The 15,000-nt window shown below is 44.2% G+C and overlaps 1 protein-coding gene across 5 annotated transcripts in view; it reads right to left on the minus strand.

The window, feature by feature from the left end:
- The window catches only part of Cacnb4 (calcium voltage-gated channel auxiliary subunit beta 4), a 267,899-nt gene that overhangs the window by 64,914 nt on the left and 187,985 nt on the right, over nt 1-15,000 (minus strand). The gene's annotated exons all lie outside the window — the stretch shown is intronic.

Consider the following 15,000-nt stretch of genomic DNA (forward strand, 5'->3'; position numbering starts at 1 on the left):
ACTCAGAAATCCACCTCCCTCTGCCTCCCAAGTGCTGGGATTAAAGGCGTGCACCACCACTGCCTGGCAGGAATGTGTTCTTAAATGATGTACAATAAAAGCTACAAACAGTATATCTGGGGATGGTGGCTTGCATCTCCATCTGGGAAAGCAGAGACTAGCCAGATCTATGCAGAAGGGGATTTTCTTTTTCCAGTTTTAGGCTGGGCCTTCCCACATCACTTAATGTACCTGGGACAATCTCCCACAGCTGTGCCTACAGGCAACCTGAGCTAGACAACCCCTCTTTGAGACAGTCTTCCCCAATTGTGTTAAGTTGACAATTAAAACTAACTGTCACTATTGTACAGTGTTTTCTTCTTTTTTTTCTACAGGGCCCAGGTTGGGTGCCCCAGAACTCCCTGTAGTCAAGTCTCTGTGGGGAAGAAGACCCTCATCAAGAGCCTCTAGCCATCCCAAGGCTGAGTGTGGAGTTCCCCATTTAGCCAACAGTCTTCTGAATTCCTAGAGCCTGTGGATCTTAAGTAAAAAGGGTACTATCTAAAACTTAGTGTGGGTATGTTAGGCACAAGTATTCTTTTTAAATTAAAATACAGCCTGGGGTGGGGGGTGGGGCTGGAGAGATGGCTCAGAGCATATGCTGATCTTTCAGAGAACCCAGGCTCAATTCCTAGCACCTACCTAGTGGCTCACAACTATCCCAGGGGATCTGATGCCCTCTTTATGATCTTCATGGGCACCACACGCATGAAGTATACTGATTCAAGCACTCATACACACAAAATAACAATAAGTAAAAAAAAAATAAATCTCAAAAATAATTTTAAAAGTTAGTAATTTGGAATCCCTGAAGATGTGGTGGGTCTCTCTCCCAGACGCTCCCTGTGATCAAATGCCCCTCCAGGTAACTCAGAACCTTATTCCTAGCTTCTTTCCTGGAAGAATGCAGCTGCATGTCACAGCAGTTCTTGCAGTATGGTGACCCTTCCCCAGCAGTTTGTAATGTCCATTTGTCCGATCAGCAGGTACCAATTGCCTCTGAGGTTTGGAGGCCCACTGCATCCCTGGGCACTGGCTTTCCCCGGGTGGGCTCACATGGGAAGGAAGGAAGGAAGTCAAAGCCTGCTTTTCTGCCCTGTCCGCTCTTCTGTGCTCTGTGTTGGCCCTCATTATGCCAGTGGAAAAGAACTCATTCCAAGTTTAACCTTGGAAACCAGGAAATGAGGCTTTGATGGGAATAACGTGGTATTTTACAGATACTATCTAATTTAGCCACCATAAAAACTTGAGAGGTGGAATTTATTATCTGCACTGAAGTAAACAAAGCTTAGAGACACTAAGCAATATGCCCAAGGTTATGTAGCCAATAAAGAGTGGCCAGCCCCCAGCTGACTCCCCCCATACCCAATGCTCTTGTTAATTGCCTATTAACCAGGTCCAGCAGAGCTTTTGTAGCCTGGTGGATTAGCAGGTGCCCTGAGGTTAAAGGCAGTTTAACCCCAGCCTACCTCCAGCCCACTAGAATAAATTCCCAACCATTAAACGCATTATGTTCCCTCTGGCAAACCATCAGTTATCCAGTGGCCAGCTGGGGAGCCTAAGACACTATACTTCAGGCAACTGGATGATCTAAAAGGTCTGCTCTTAACTATCTCTCTAACTGCCAGGAATTGTCTTACAGTACTTGGTGAGGGAGCATTCATTTGAACTGGTATCAAAACATATACACTCAACTGGTTTTTGGTTTGCTTGTTTTGTTTTGTTTTGTTTTGTTTTTTTGAGATATAATCTTCCTCTGTAAGCCAGAGTGTCTTGGGACTCAGTATGCTGGTATGCTGGCCTTGAACTTGTGGTCTTTCCATGTTAGCCTGTATAGTGGTGGAGTTAAGGCACACACTCATGTCAAGGATCACAATCAAATAGTACTAAAGACAAGAATGTCACTACTGAACCTAATTGTCTACCTTATCTTTCATTTACTATTAATATAACCAAAATGAGTGGGAATTAGTGGTCCAGGTCTGAGGCAGGAAGCTAGCAAGTTTGAGGTCTGCCTAGGATACAGAGTAGGTTCAAGGCTAGTCTGGTAAACTTAGCGAAACCCTGTCCCCCTCCTCAAAACAAGAAAAAGTGGGCTAAGGTTCTGAATCGGTCGTAGAGGGCTTTAATGTCTGTGTCCTCCAAAAGGTGGTCAGAGAGGAGGCCTCTCATTTCTTTTTTGTTAGAAAGGTTTTTGGCCAAAATATGAAATTATTGATTGAAATGAAGCTGGGACAGAAACCATGCCTGAATTTACTCTGATAATCTTTGCTTTTCATAAGGATACACAAGTGAACAGGAACAGTAGGTCACGGGAGAGTTGTCATAGAGTGGGCATCTCAGCTACAGCCTGGTTGGAATCCTGGAGCTGCCAGTGACTGGATTTTTGCTTTTGGACTCAGGACTCCCTGTTGTGCCCTAGAAATGAGCATTTTAATCTAATGCACAGAGCTGGAAGTCTGTTCACTTTGTGCAATGCAAACACACCTTTCAGATAACCACTGCTCCTTGTTTTTTTAGGTGAAGTCAGTTCACGGTTTTGACTTTCTTCTAAAAAGTAAATAGAGCTGTGAGACTTAAATTCATCAGAGTTAACAAAATTAAGTGCCTGGCCTTAAATTTGGGGACAATAAGAGGAATTGGTTAAAATGAAATCTGAGGTTGGTGTCAACCTGATACGGCCACATTTTCTGTGGTCAGAATGGGAGAGGATGAGGACTGTGGATACTAAAGATTAGACGGCATATTTCTTGCCCTTAAACAGTATACAGTCAAGTGGAAGGTCTGAGATGTGCTCATGAAACAAAGCAATTCAGTGCTGAAATATGGTATCTACAAGGAAAGAAGGAAGGAAGGCAGGAAGGAAGGAAGGGAGGAAGGAAGGAAGGAAGGGAGGAAGGAAGGAAGGAGGGAAGGAAGGAGGGAAGGAAGGGAGGAAGGAAGGAAGGAAGGAGGGAAGGAAGGCAGGAAGGAAGGAAGGGAAGAAGGAAGGAAGGAAGGGAGGAAGGAAAAGAAAAGCAATCTAATGAATTGTAAGAAAGCAGAGTCTGGGGACTCTGAGCCAAGGATGGCTTGTGCAGAAGACAGAGCCTGGTCTATATCTCATAGTCGGTTGTGGTGTTTCAGGACAATGCTGCCAAGCCAAGAGAAGGCAGGGTGGAGTGCACAGTGGCCTGGCTTCATGTGTTGGGGAAAGAGAAGCTCAGAGGTCCATGTTGAGGAGCAGCAGGAAATAAAATGGTGGAGGAGAATAAATGGAACGTGCTGCAAGCCAGGAAAGCCAGGCAAAGGCATGTGAAGCCAGACAGCAAGTAGTAGACGGTGGCACTGCACCCAAGTTAACGAACGAGAATCTAAGGTTGCAGAGTGGACAGGAGAGAGTGGAACATGGAAGGGGAAGACTTCAGTACACTGTGTCTGGGAGACTGATGGTATGCTGGCAGTGCGGAAAGAGGGAAAGAAGGAAGGAAGACAGAAACTTTTGATACAATGTTGGACATTATGCAATCTACCCATTGCCCAGTGTATGCAAAGCACTACACATGATAAGATAAGAAAAATTCACATTTTTAAATTGGGTCATTTTCACTTGAAGACGTTTTAGTGCTTTGCCTTAATTATTTCTTCCTTGAGTCAGAGTCTTTCTATATAGCCCAATCAAGCCTTGAAATCACTATGTAGCCCAGGTTAGCCTGAATTGTTGTCATCCTGTGATAGACACTCAAAGGCTGGGATTACAGCTGTGAGCCACCATCTCTGTTGTACAGTTGTTAAGACTATCTTAAGTCCATGGAGAAACTGTTATTAGTGCTTGGCCTATCTTCCACTGTTCAGCTAAGACACAGAGAAACATGTCAGGGCTAACTCAAGAAATGCAAAGGTGGGAAGGTTTTAAAATGTTGAATTTTTTATCTGATGAGTTTGCCCAATTATCATTTATTCACTTGGACATTTTATGAAAAGGTTTTCAATTTAAGCCATGTGAATTCAAGACAATGCTAAATAATATAAACAAGATTAAAATGAGTAAAAAAAAAAATCCCTTCTTGCTTGAAAAAAATCCTGAAGGATTTTTAAAAGAATATAACTTGAGTTTTGAAAATTGCTGTTGAAATGTGGCTGGATAGTTGTTCCAGGAGTTATTTATAGCCAGACAGCATAAAAATTGACAATGATGGACAAGCAAAATGTCTGTGTGTGTGGAGGCTGGGGTTGTATTGAGAATAAGAATTTGAAACACACGCCTTTCTCATTTAAGCTGTCATTGTTCCCCCACATGATTCCCAGGAGCTCGGCGTTACTGAATAGTCTCTTGCTCCGTTCCAATAGCAGACCATGACAGAACCTTCTCCATCTAGTGTGACATGCTGCAAAGATGCAGAGTGTGCAGGAGAGGGAGGCACGTACTTGCAGGATACACATGTGACTTAGTAGAACCGGTGTGGGGAAGAGCCATCCCTCCTGATGAAAGGAAACAGAGCTGAAGACAGCAGTGCTCTCCTGGGAGGACACCAACACTTGTCTTTTAGTGGAAGGTCAGCTTCAGCTCACCTTGGAACTCCACAACCAAAACATCTCACACATGATGGCGCTGGGAATGTTCAGGCTGGCCACACGCAGAAGCTCCTGAGTGCACTCCCGAGGGCACAGAAGGCTGAGCCAGGAGAGGTGGCAGCATGAATCTGTAACTCCAGTGCTCAAAGGGCTGAGGCAGGGGGATTATGAGTTCAAGGACGGTCTGGCCATATACCCAAACCTGCCTGTCTCAAAAACTAAAAACAAACAAACAAAAAAAGACAAACATGAAAGACTGATATCCACTCAACTTGTACCCAGATTACTAAATAAAGAGAACTCTTGATAATATTAAAGTCCTGGGTTAGAGATAATGGAAATTAAACATTCATCTACCTTGGCATATTATTTCTGTGGAAAACAATACAACATTATTTATAGTTTGGTTTTCACTTTAGCCTGCTAAGTGCTAAAAGTTCAGAGTTAAGTTCTAACTTTTCCATAGATATAGATCTTTCTTAATTTATATTTTTTCAATAAGATTTATTCATTTATTATTTTGTGTGTGATATGGAATGTAGGTATGTGTACCACATGCATGCAGGTGTTCATGGAGGCCAGGAGAGGGCATCAGATCCCCTGAAACTGGAGTTACAGATGAGTGTGAGCTGCCACACGAGTGCCAGGAGCCAAACCTGGGTCCTCTGGAAGAGCAGCAAGAACATCAAGTGTTCTGAACTGCGTGAGCCATCTCTCCAGCCCAAGTTGTGCTAAACTGTATGTATACTGAATAACTACTTACAGGCAGATGGGGCATCTTGTTCATCCTTGTATCCCCAGGGTGAGTTTGGTACACAGGAGGCAATGACAAATACTTGTAGAAGTGAAGGAGAATGAAAAGAAAGTACAAAAACATTTTTGCATGGCTCCAGGACTGCATAGCACCTCCCGGGCCACTCAGAGTTGCAGTCAATAGAGAGAAATGCTTCCATGCAATTGTTCAACTCCACTGCCGCACAAACTGATTAAATTTTGTGTTTCACTGAGTTCATCCATTCTTGATTAATTAGGTAGTTAAGCACTTCCAGTTACATGTGCAGCTGGGAAATCCTCCAACTGCCATTAATTTTCCTAAAGATTCAAATCATCAGTATTTTTTCTGCTGAAATGGACCCACTGTTTGTCTTCAGCCAATCAAAACCAAACATGGGTACCTCCTGTCATGAAGCAAAAGCCACCCCACTGGTTACTGTCATCAAAAACGTGAGTCTATCCTGGTTCCTCCTTTGTTATATTAACCAGAGGGGTGCGTTCCATACACCAGTGAGCTCTGAAACAGTCCACATGCAGACAGTAACAAAAGAACTTGTGGGTCAGAATGCAAGGTAACATGTTTGTCCAGCTTCCAAGACGACTTAAGTTTTGTGGAAGGAGATAAGTTACATTTAAAATCCACACTACATCTCCCAGTGAAACATCATAAAATGTACAGCAGATTAACCCAAGGGATAGCTTGACAGCTACAATTCCTCCACAACCTGCAATAAAATAATAAAAACTGAACAGGGTGCAGCTCATCTGGGCTGCAAACCTCCTGGATGGCGCAAGTGCATGCCAGATACTATGTGCTTAAATACAAGCTAGGCTATAGACAAGCCTAGGATACTCCAGGAAAACAGAGGACTCAGCCCCATGCCCAGGAAGCCTATAATCATGACATCCTTCCCCGAAACTGGGGCCTCTACCAGCTAGTTGATTGTCCTCAAGCTGTTTGCTAATATATTACATTTTATGTTTACAGTTTCTCATACATTATGGATACTATGAGATGCACATTACTGTCACCTAAAACACACCTTCCACATGTCAATCATCTCCCAGACTGAAATCTAACTTGTTCTGCAGCAGATGAGGACAGCTCACAATCACAAAGAGGATGATCTGGTGGTCACAGCCAAGTGTTTGCAAGCCTCAGGCAGGCATCGTGCTCTCTTTAAGGCTACGCCTGCTTACACATGTGCATGAATGAGCATGCGTAAGTTAATATAACAACAGAATGGTTACACATATGTTTTAGACCTGACAATAGAAAGTGATGTCAAGCTGGGCTTATTGGCTTCCTCAAGTGCAAGTTGCAATCGTACCACAGCGTCTTTACCCCATAAGTGGCGTTTCTCACAGCCTATAGCATTGTCCCTGATGGAGAAAGGCTCAGCACAGAGAAAATGACCAAGTGATGCTGAAGTCTTGCAGAAATCCAGGGCAGGAAAGCCTATACATATCAGGATCCAATCAGTGACCACAAACACAGATGTATCATCATCTGTCTGAAGTAAGCTCTGAAACCACTCGTACTGCGGGAGAATATTCTACTTCTTCAGTCAAGTTCATCCTCAACTCGGCAGCAGCCAGATCACGCTGTCATTTACCTACTTGGCAGCTTCTAGCAAAGGCGAAAAGACTCAGAATGTGAAAACTGGCATTTTCCTCAAAACAAACAAACAAACAAAAAAGTCAAGGTATACTACTTCAGTAAAAATTATTCAGGCCACTGTAATTGATGAGAGTAAAGAGGGAGAAAATGTTTAGGTTGGGCATTTTGTTGCTGTTTTGTCTAAAGCATGAGCATTAGCCCAGCAATGAGTGGCACTGTTGGTTGTGATGGATCTAAGACAGCTCCTATTTGCCCAGCTTCACCTCACTCCAGCCTAGGCCCACTCACTAGCTCCCCTTGTGCTGTGCTAACAGGCCAGTCACCCCCTCACTCCCCAGATGCCCCAGATAGAGAGGCTTTATCACTCCCCAGATGCCCCAGATAAAGGCTTTCCCATCGGAGTGAACTTCAGCACTTTCATCCTAACTTGTGTTGAAAGCAGGTGGGAGTCACCTTCAGCGTGCTTTTCCTGATGTTCCCCATAGGCTAGCTCAGTTGCTACTCATGCCTTAGTGAGCACACACCATCCCTGTGCTTGCGCTATGTGCTAGTTGTCTCTGGTCTGTGGATCTCCAGCCCCCACCTTATGCACCCTCTGACGGTGGTGTGGATTCATCTCTTTTCCTTGAGGTTAAGCCTGTACTTGACTTTATCAGTGCTTATTGGAGAAGAGAACTCGAATAAGGAACTAACTTGTGGATGCAGGAGAATCAGAAGGTGGGGAAAGACCACAAGCAAGGATACTAAACTATAATTAGACAGGTACAGATGTCTGCATAAAGCCATATTTGTGTTAACAGCTCTTCACGATCAAATCTTTAATATACCTATTGCCAAAGAAATAGAAGTGGCCTAAGTCACCGTAGAGAGAAATATTTGCTATCACTAAAAATAAACCTTTTATTTCTGAAAAATTTTAGATCCCCATCCTATAACGTTAGACACCTTAGATAACCAAGACTTACTTAACACAACTTTAAAAAATGATATTGGCTTCTTATTTATTATTATTTTTTAATTTAATTGAATTTTTATTTTATGTACATTGGTGATTTGACTACATATATCTCTGTATGAGGTTGTCAGATCGCCTGGGACAGGAGTTACATACAGACAGTGGTGAGCTGCCATGTGGATGCTGGGAATTGAACTCAGGTCCTTTGGAAGAGCAGCCAGTGCTCTTAACTGATGAGCCATCTGTCCAGCCCTGGTCCCTCATTTTTAATAAAATCTTAAGCATAAGATTTTACCAGTTTTCTGTGACTCTTTTTATAATCCCAGAGATTCAGGATATTATTACTTTGATTATATGTTTTTAAAACTCAAATACTAATTGATTCTGAATAAAGCTGCTCCAATTAAATATCTCAGCCATTTTTTGCCAGTCTCCTCCATTCCACGTGTGATAGACAGGCCAGGGAAGCCAATAAGTCAAGCCCTGCTTCAAACACACCATGGCTATGAGCTGAGGTAGGCTAAGAATACTTCAATCAGGTCAGTGCACCATTTCTAAATAAAAGAAAGTAAGACAGAAAAATAGCAAACTGGACCCCCCAGCAATAAAGAGCACCATGCACTGGTGTTTCAAAGGGGTCACAGGTGAATCAAAAGTCTTCAAGTCCTCCTCAAGGGGCTTTGGTGGTCTGGGTTAGAACTAAGAACTGCAGACGAGAAGATAAAGATAGCTACTTCAGAGCCCTGGGCGAGGAAGGCATACGGAGACGGGCACAGGCACCAAGAGAGCCTCATTTCAGCAAAGGACTTTTCCAGGCACACCAGGCACTAACAACAGAAAATAAGGAGCTCATTTGCTGCTGATGTCCCTGTTCCCAGACCTTACGAGATAAAAAGTGATGTATTTAGGGCAAGGTGGTGAACTTGAGCACTTTGGGAAGTTTGAAAGCAGACACCATGCAGGGATCATTTTGAAGGCAAAGAGAAGCTGTGCTTTTTGCCCGTTGATAGAGAAGGGAGGTTTCAGGTCTTCTGCAACAGTCAGGATAGTTAAGGCCAATCAGAATGCCTGGGCAGGTATTCTCAGGACAGCACCTGCTAAATTAGGCCTCCCAAGTACCTTCCTGGCACCCGTTAGCCCTGCTTGATTTCAGGGATGAGCCACTTGAAGGAATGTGAAGATCCTGGGAAATCAAGGAAGGAAGGGTTACCGGTAATGAAATAGTTACAAAGATCACGGCAAAGAAATCTGGGTCAACCCATCGGGAGACAGACAGTCACAGGAAGATTTTCAATAACAGCATGCACAAGACCTGCATGAGATCAAGCCAGCCAAAATCCTATCCCAGAGGGGGAAGGGTTCAGGGAGACCCGCCCTTATTTGAGGAGCCATTGGCAACTGATGGCTGCAGGGGGGTGGGTGGGAAGTGTCAGTGTTCTTCAAGAACGTAGCCTCTGAGAAGCTAGCTGGCTCAGAGCTCCACTGCACTGCCATTGTAACTCCCCTTCTCAACATGGCAGAGACGAATGTTTTGAAACAAAACCCAGAAGGGCAGGGTAGGGAAATACAGGTGCTGACAATTTTCTCCTTAAGATATATACCTCAAACTTACGTTCTCTTGCCAAAACAGACATGGTCCATGCCTTCCAGTTGCCATACAGCTACGCATTAGTTTTGTTTAATATAGCAGGAATTCAGCCAGTCAAAATATGCCTTAAGCATGGAACCACACACTGGGCATAATGGGATTGGCAAGCCCATATTCTGTCTTCCTCTCCAACTGTCTTACATCAAGTAAAGAGAGCGGCAAACCTGTAGTGAGCAGGAGACAAGTCTGGACATCTCTGGAGACCCATTTACTCTCCTTCCATTGCTAGCTTAGCAGAGGTGATTCAGCAGCTGCCTCCGCTGCACAAGAAAATACCAATACTGGGTCCCTGAGCAGCATCTCTCTTTCTAATAAGGCCACTTCCCTAAACACAGAGCTTCCAGTGTTACATAACAGCACTGATGTTCCCTGGCTACTGAGCCTATAAATACATTAAGCATAACTGCCAAGCTTGTGGCTACTGTGCATGCAGGCATCCAGGCCTAGCCTGTGTGGTGATGCAGGACTACACATTGATGTGGGCACAGCAGTCAGAGCTGACAAAGGCATGTGCACTCTATCTTTACTCTGGGTGCAGAGGCTGCAAAATTCAAAATGTTTCTGTTTGCCCACCGCAGATTCAAATAGTAATTGGCTGAAAAGTGTTTCCCCAAAACAAAAGGTAGATAAGAGGGCTAACTGAGTCTGTGTTCCCTGAAGCTCTGGGAACTGTAGAAGGGTTCAACCTGAGCTAACAATTAAGACAGGATCCAGGCCCAGGGCTGCCTCGGCTCCCAGGTGTCACTTCTCAACTGCTCTGGAACCAGTCTAAGTCAGGCATTCACTTCTCAACTGCTCTGGAACCAGGCTAAGTCAGGCCTACCAGAAATTCTCTCTAATCAAAGAGGGTGGGCTGGATAAGGTCCTGGATATGATGGCACTCAGGTCCATGGTAAAGTTACTAAATGAAGAAGGCCATAAGTGCAGCATGTTACAGAGACACTCATCCTTGGGCTTCCATAAGGTAATGGTTTGTGATAGAGCCAGCAGTAACAGTGACCCCTAAGCTTTCCCCTTGCCTCCGCATCACAATGCTGGGCTGTCTATCCTTACTTTCTCCTCCCAAAACCTGATCCCCTCTTAATTTTCACACTTCTAGGAGGTAGTAGCCACAAGTACAAATAACACACACACACACACACACACACACACACACACACACGCACAGGGGTTGTGTGAGAAGCCCACAACTGATGAAGTCCTGGATGAATGTGTGTTATTGACAGCATAGCTCTGCCAAAGACCCATGGAAATGGCAAATCCTTCCCCAGGTCAGAAGCAGAGGAATGGCAAAGCCTTCCTCTGGTCTACACACAGTCTTTAAACCACTGTCTGCAGAAACTAAGAACCACAGCTTCCTCTTTAGTGGTGATGGCAATCTGAAAAGCTTCCCTGCACAGACCTACAACAGAGATTAGCTCAACCCAGTTCCTTGTGCTGGTGAACCGCCATCGGAGCATGCAGCCCACGCAATCCCAGCTTCTCTTGCTCCGTTCTTCTTTATTCTCCCCTCACCCCGTCAAATCAACTCCAAAGCCACACAGGGTGCAGCAAGTACCCAGACTGGAATTTTTCCTTGGCACAAGTAAGAACCCAGACATTCTTTGAAGACATTGTCCCAGACTGCATTCTAGCTTGTCTTCCTTCCTGTCCATGGTAAGCATCAACTACGGCAACAAAGCCACTTGCAAAGGTTGTAACCTCCAAAGTAAATGCTTTCTGACCAGCTTCTCCTCTGTTTGGTGATCCTGGTGTGCTACTCAGTGAGGAAGCTAGCAATTTTAAAATAATTGGAAATTGGAATGCATTGTTCCTGAATGGATACTAATGAAAAGGAATAAAATAGTTGTAAAGTAAACATCCCTTTATGTTTCTTTCCTTTCCTTTAACCTTGCCAGTCTGGAGACTTCATAGTAACTTCAGATATTGACATGTTTACTCTAAGTATGACATTTATCATATATGCATAACATATGTATGCCAATATACGTACGTACTATAATGTATAATTTGGTTTTGTATTTTACTAGGGAAGAATGCTCACTAAAACATGCAGTTGCATCTTCAAGAGCCTGAAAACTGGCCTTAGAATCCTTAGCTTTTTTGCCAAGTTAAAACATATCTGATTACTTTTAGAAACTGACAGTTTTATAAACAATATCCTTTGGAAACAAGCCCTAATTTCATAATCTACCATCAATGGCAACTATAAGCATCAGTTGGTAAACCTTGTTAAAAGCCACATGGATGGCAGCAGCTGAGGCAGTGCTCATCAGCAGACTCCATTCAGTCTTTCCTCGCTACTGCTGCTGGAACAGATGACCAGGAGCCAGTGGTCTAAGCCAACACAGATTTGTTACTTCATAATTCTGGAGAGTAAGAAGTAAGAAATGGAGCCAGACTTAGGTCTGAAATCCCAGCACTAGAGAGGCAAAGTCAGGAGGATTGTCATGAGTTTGAGTCTAACCTGCACTACATAGTATTAGGCCAGCCAGGGTTACATAGCAAGACCATATTTCAAAAAACTAGAGAGGGAGAGCACAGAAAAGGGACAAAAGGAGGAATGAAGGTTTTATAAGACTCACGACATTTCTAATGCTAGAAGGAAGGGAGGGAAGGATGGGCAAATGTGAGTTTCACTGACTTAAAATTAAAATGTCAGGACAGGCATGTTCCTCGGGAGGTCCCCAGGGAGAATCTGTTTGCCTTTGGTTCCTATAAGACACCTGCCTTTCTTGGCTCACAAATCCATTCCTCCATTTCCAAAGAGGCAAAAACAGCTGAATCTTCATCACAGTGCTCTCTCCCTCCTCTCTCTCTCTGTCCTCACAAGGACTCTCTGTATTAGTAGGATCTACTGAGGACTCTATTAGTCTGCTACTGAGATAAATGAATTTGAACACAGAAAGATCTGTTTTGGTTTGAGGTTTTGGAGGTATCAAGTCTATGGCTGGTTGGCCCTATTGCTTTAAGAGAATCAGTTCATCATGGCGGGAGTGCATGATGGGAGTACACGTTGGAGCGAAGCTGCTTGTCTTATGGTCAGGAAGACAATCAGCTGAGGAAAGATCCCACTATCCCTTTCATGCTCACAATGACTCAAAAGCCATCCAGGAAGTCATACCTGTGAAAGGTACCACACATCACACTTAGGCACCGAAACTTTAACCTGTGGAGTTTAGAACTCTTAAGGTCTAGACTATACCTGACTCCAGGGATTGTGCTGGGCCCTCTGGGATAACACCAGACAACCAACCTTTTGTCATGAAACCAAACTGATTGTTTGAGTTTACCCTCCGGGAGCTCACGTGTTATTACTTCAATGCTGGGGAGTGGGCATGGGGGGGGGCATGGATCATGGACATAGGCTCTTGTGACTGGATCAATGCCTTCCTCTTTGAGTTCTAGTTTTCCTGGGGCTGAACCCCGAAGGGGGTATAAAAACACATTTGCCTTCCATTGCTATATTTATATTCTCTCTTCCTATACTACTGTCATTTTCTTGCAATAACATGACAGAGCATAATCCCCTCTACAGAAGCTAAGCAAATGCTGGGCTTGGGCTTCTCAGACTCTAAAAACCATCAAACAAGACATGGTAGTAAGAGCTGGAATCCCAGAACTTTGGAGGTAGACACAGGATAATCAAAGAGCTCAAGACCAGCCTTGGGTACACAAGATCTTTGCCTCCAAACTAAACAGTGTGGGTGAAAACAGCTCTGTCTCTGGCTCTCTGTGTGTCTCTCTCTCTGTGTCTCTGTCTATCTGTCTCTATCTCTGTCTCTGTCTCTCATTACCCAGGCTGCTATAGCAATAGAAAACAGACGAAGATGCTGATGTCCTCACATTCTTCCGCCTATATCGAGTCCCTGTGAAATGGTCCCTATGAGAAGCAGGTGCTTCCAAGATTCAGAACATCTCCAACACCAGACTTTTGTCATGGAGCCTGGGGTTCCACAGCAATCAGAAATTTCAAAAAAGATATTAATAAAGGCAGTTGTGGTTTGTAGACTCAAGCACTTGGTGGAAATCACAAGTCCTATTTTAATTCCATTATTTTGAGGACCCCCTGAACTTTCTAAGTCAGTTTCATAAAAATATCTAGTCAGTTCCTGAAGGACTAAACCCAGTCAATATCCAAGATTTGTTGACTCAGCCTGCTTGCAAAACAACTTGGAGTTGAAATTTATCCATGTTCATATTTGTGAGTCTAGGAGGGTTGCCAGCTTATGTCAGAGAACAGCACCCGCTCCCTCTGCAATTTCCAGAACTGTGAAAGGGAAAAAAGGGCCAGGCTTGCAGAGAACCTACCTTAGTACACGTGAGATGACAGGTAGCAACTTGGGTAAAAGGGAACATGGGACCTCCTTATAGTGCTTTCCATATTTGGAAAATTAACCACTCTGTAAAAGCAAGAGAAACTGCAGGCCAGACTCCAGGTTACATGCCTGTCCCCATCTGACCCTGGTTGGCTGTTGCTTTTATTCTAAGCCTGTCTCTGATGCCATCCCTTTCCCTCTAGGTCCTGTTCACCTGTCTTCCAGATTCCTTGAGACTGCCCTTAGGTGTGACTTTCTTCCACGTCACAAGAGCTCACGCTGTGCAGACCTGAGCTTCCCTGCCTTGCTCCTCACTTCTGGCATCTGGCCTATGACCTCATGTGACCCCTTACTTGTGGACAGCTATGGGGAGCCATTCACATGGCCTTTCAGATATTGCCATTGGGTGGAACCTGACCAGGGGCCAAGACGGTATCTAGCAGACATTCCATTCCAACCACAAAAATTACCGATTCTTGGCCAGATAATCTCAGAGTGGCCTTTCCAATCCCTGATGGGAAAAAAAGCTTTTCAGCTTCAATGAAATTGTGTTTACAAAGTGGAAGCAGGAGCGAACACTCAGGCAGAAATGAAGTCCTATTCCCAAACTTCCTGTGGACCGGCTGGGAAAACACCCAAACCATCAGTTTCCTCCTGAGTAAGATTAAGGACAGGATATCGTCCCGGGATCCCATCAGCCCCATTACTAATATAGTGAGACTGTATAAGTAAGTAGGATTAGTATAGCAAGGTGGCATGTTAACACCATGCTACATTTCTTAAACTCTCCATGAGTTTCTCTCTCTTCCCCACCCAAGGGGAATTATTCTAAAGCTCTCTTGTCCAATATGGTGACACTAGCCTATAACCCCAGAACTTAGAAGGCAGGCGGAGGAGGACCACAGCTGAGGACAGCCTGGGCTACCAGGTGAGGTCCAGGCTAGCAAGAGCCACCCACAACAAAACCTGGTCTGAAGAACTAACACACACACACACATACACACACACACACACACACACACACACACACACACACACCTCAGTCACATTACATAGATACATATATTCTGAATGCCCCTAAGGTGTCCAT

Source organism: Mastomys coucha, unplaced genomic scaffold (genome assembly GCF_008632895.1).
Source record: "Mastomys coucha isolate ucsf_1 unplaced genomic scaffold, UCSF_Mcou_1 pScaffold15, whole genome shotgun sequence".
Lineage (NCBI taxonomy): Eukaryota > Metazoa > Chordata > Mammalia > Rodentia > Muridae > Mastomys > Mastomys coucha.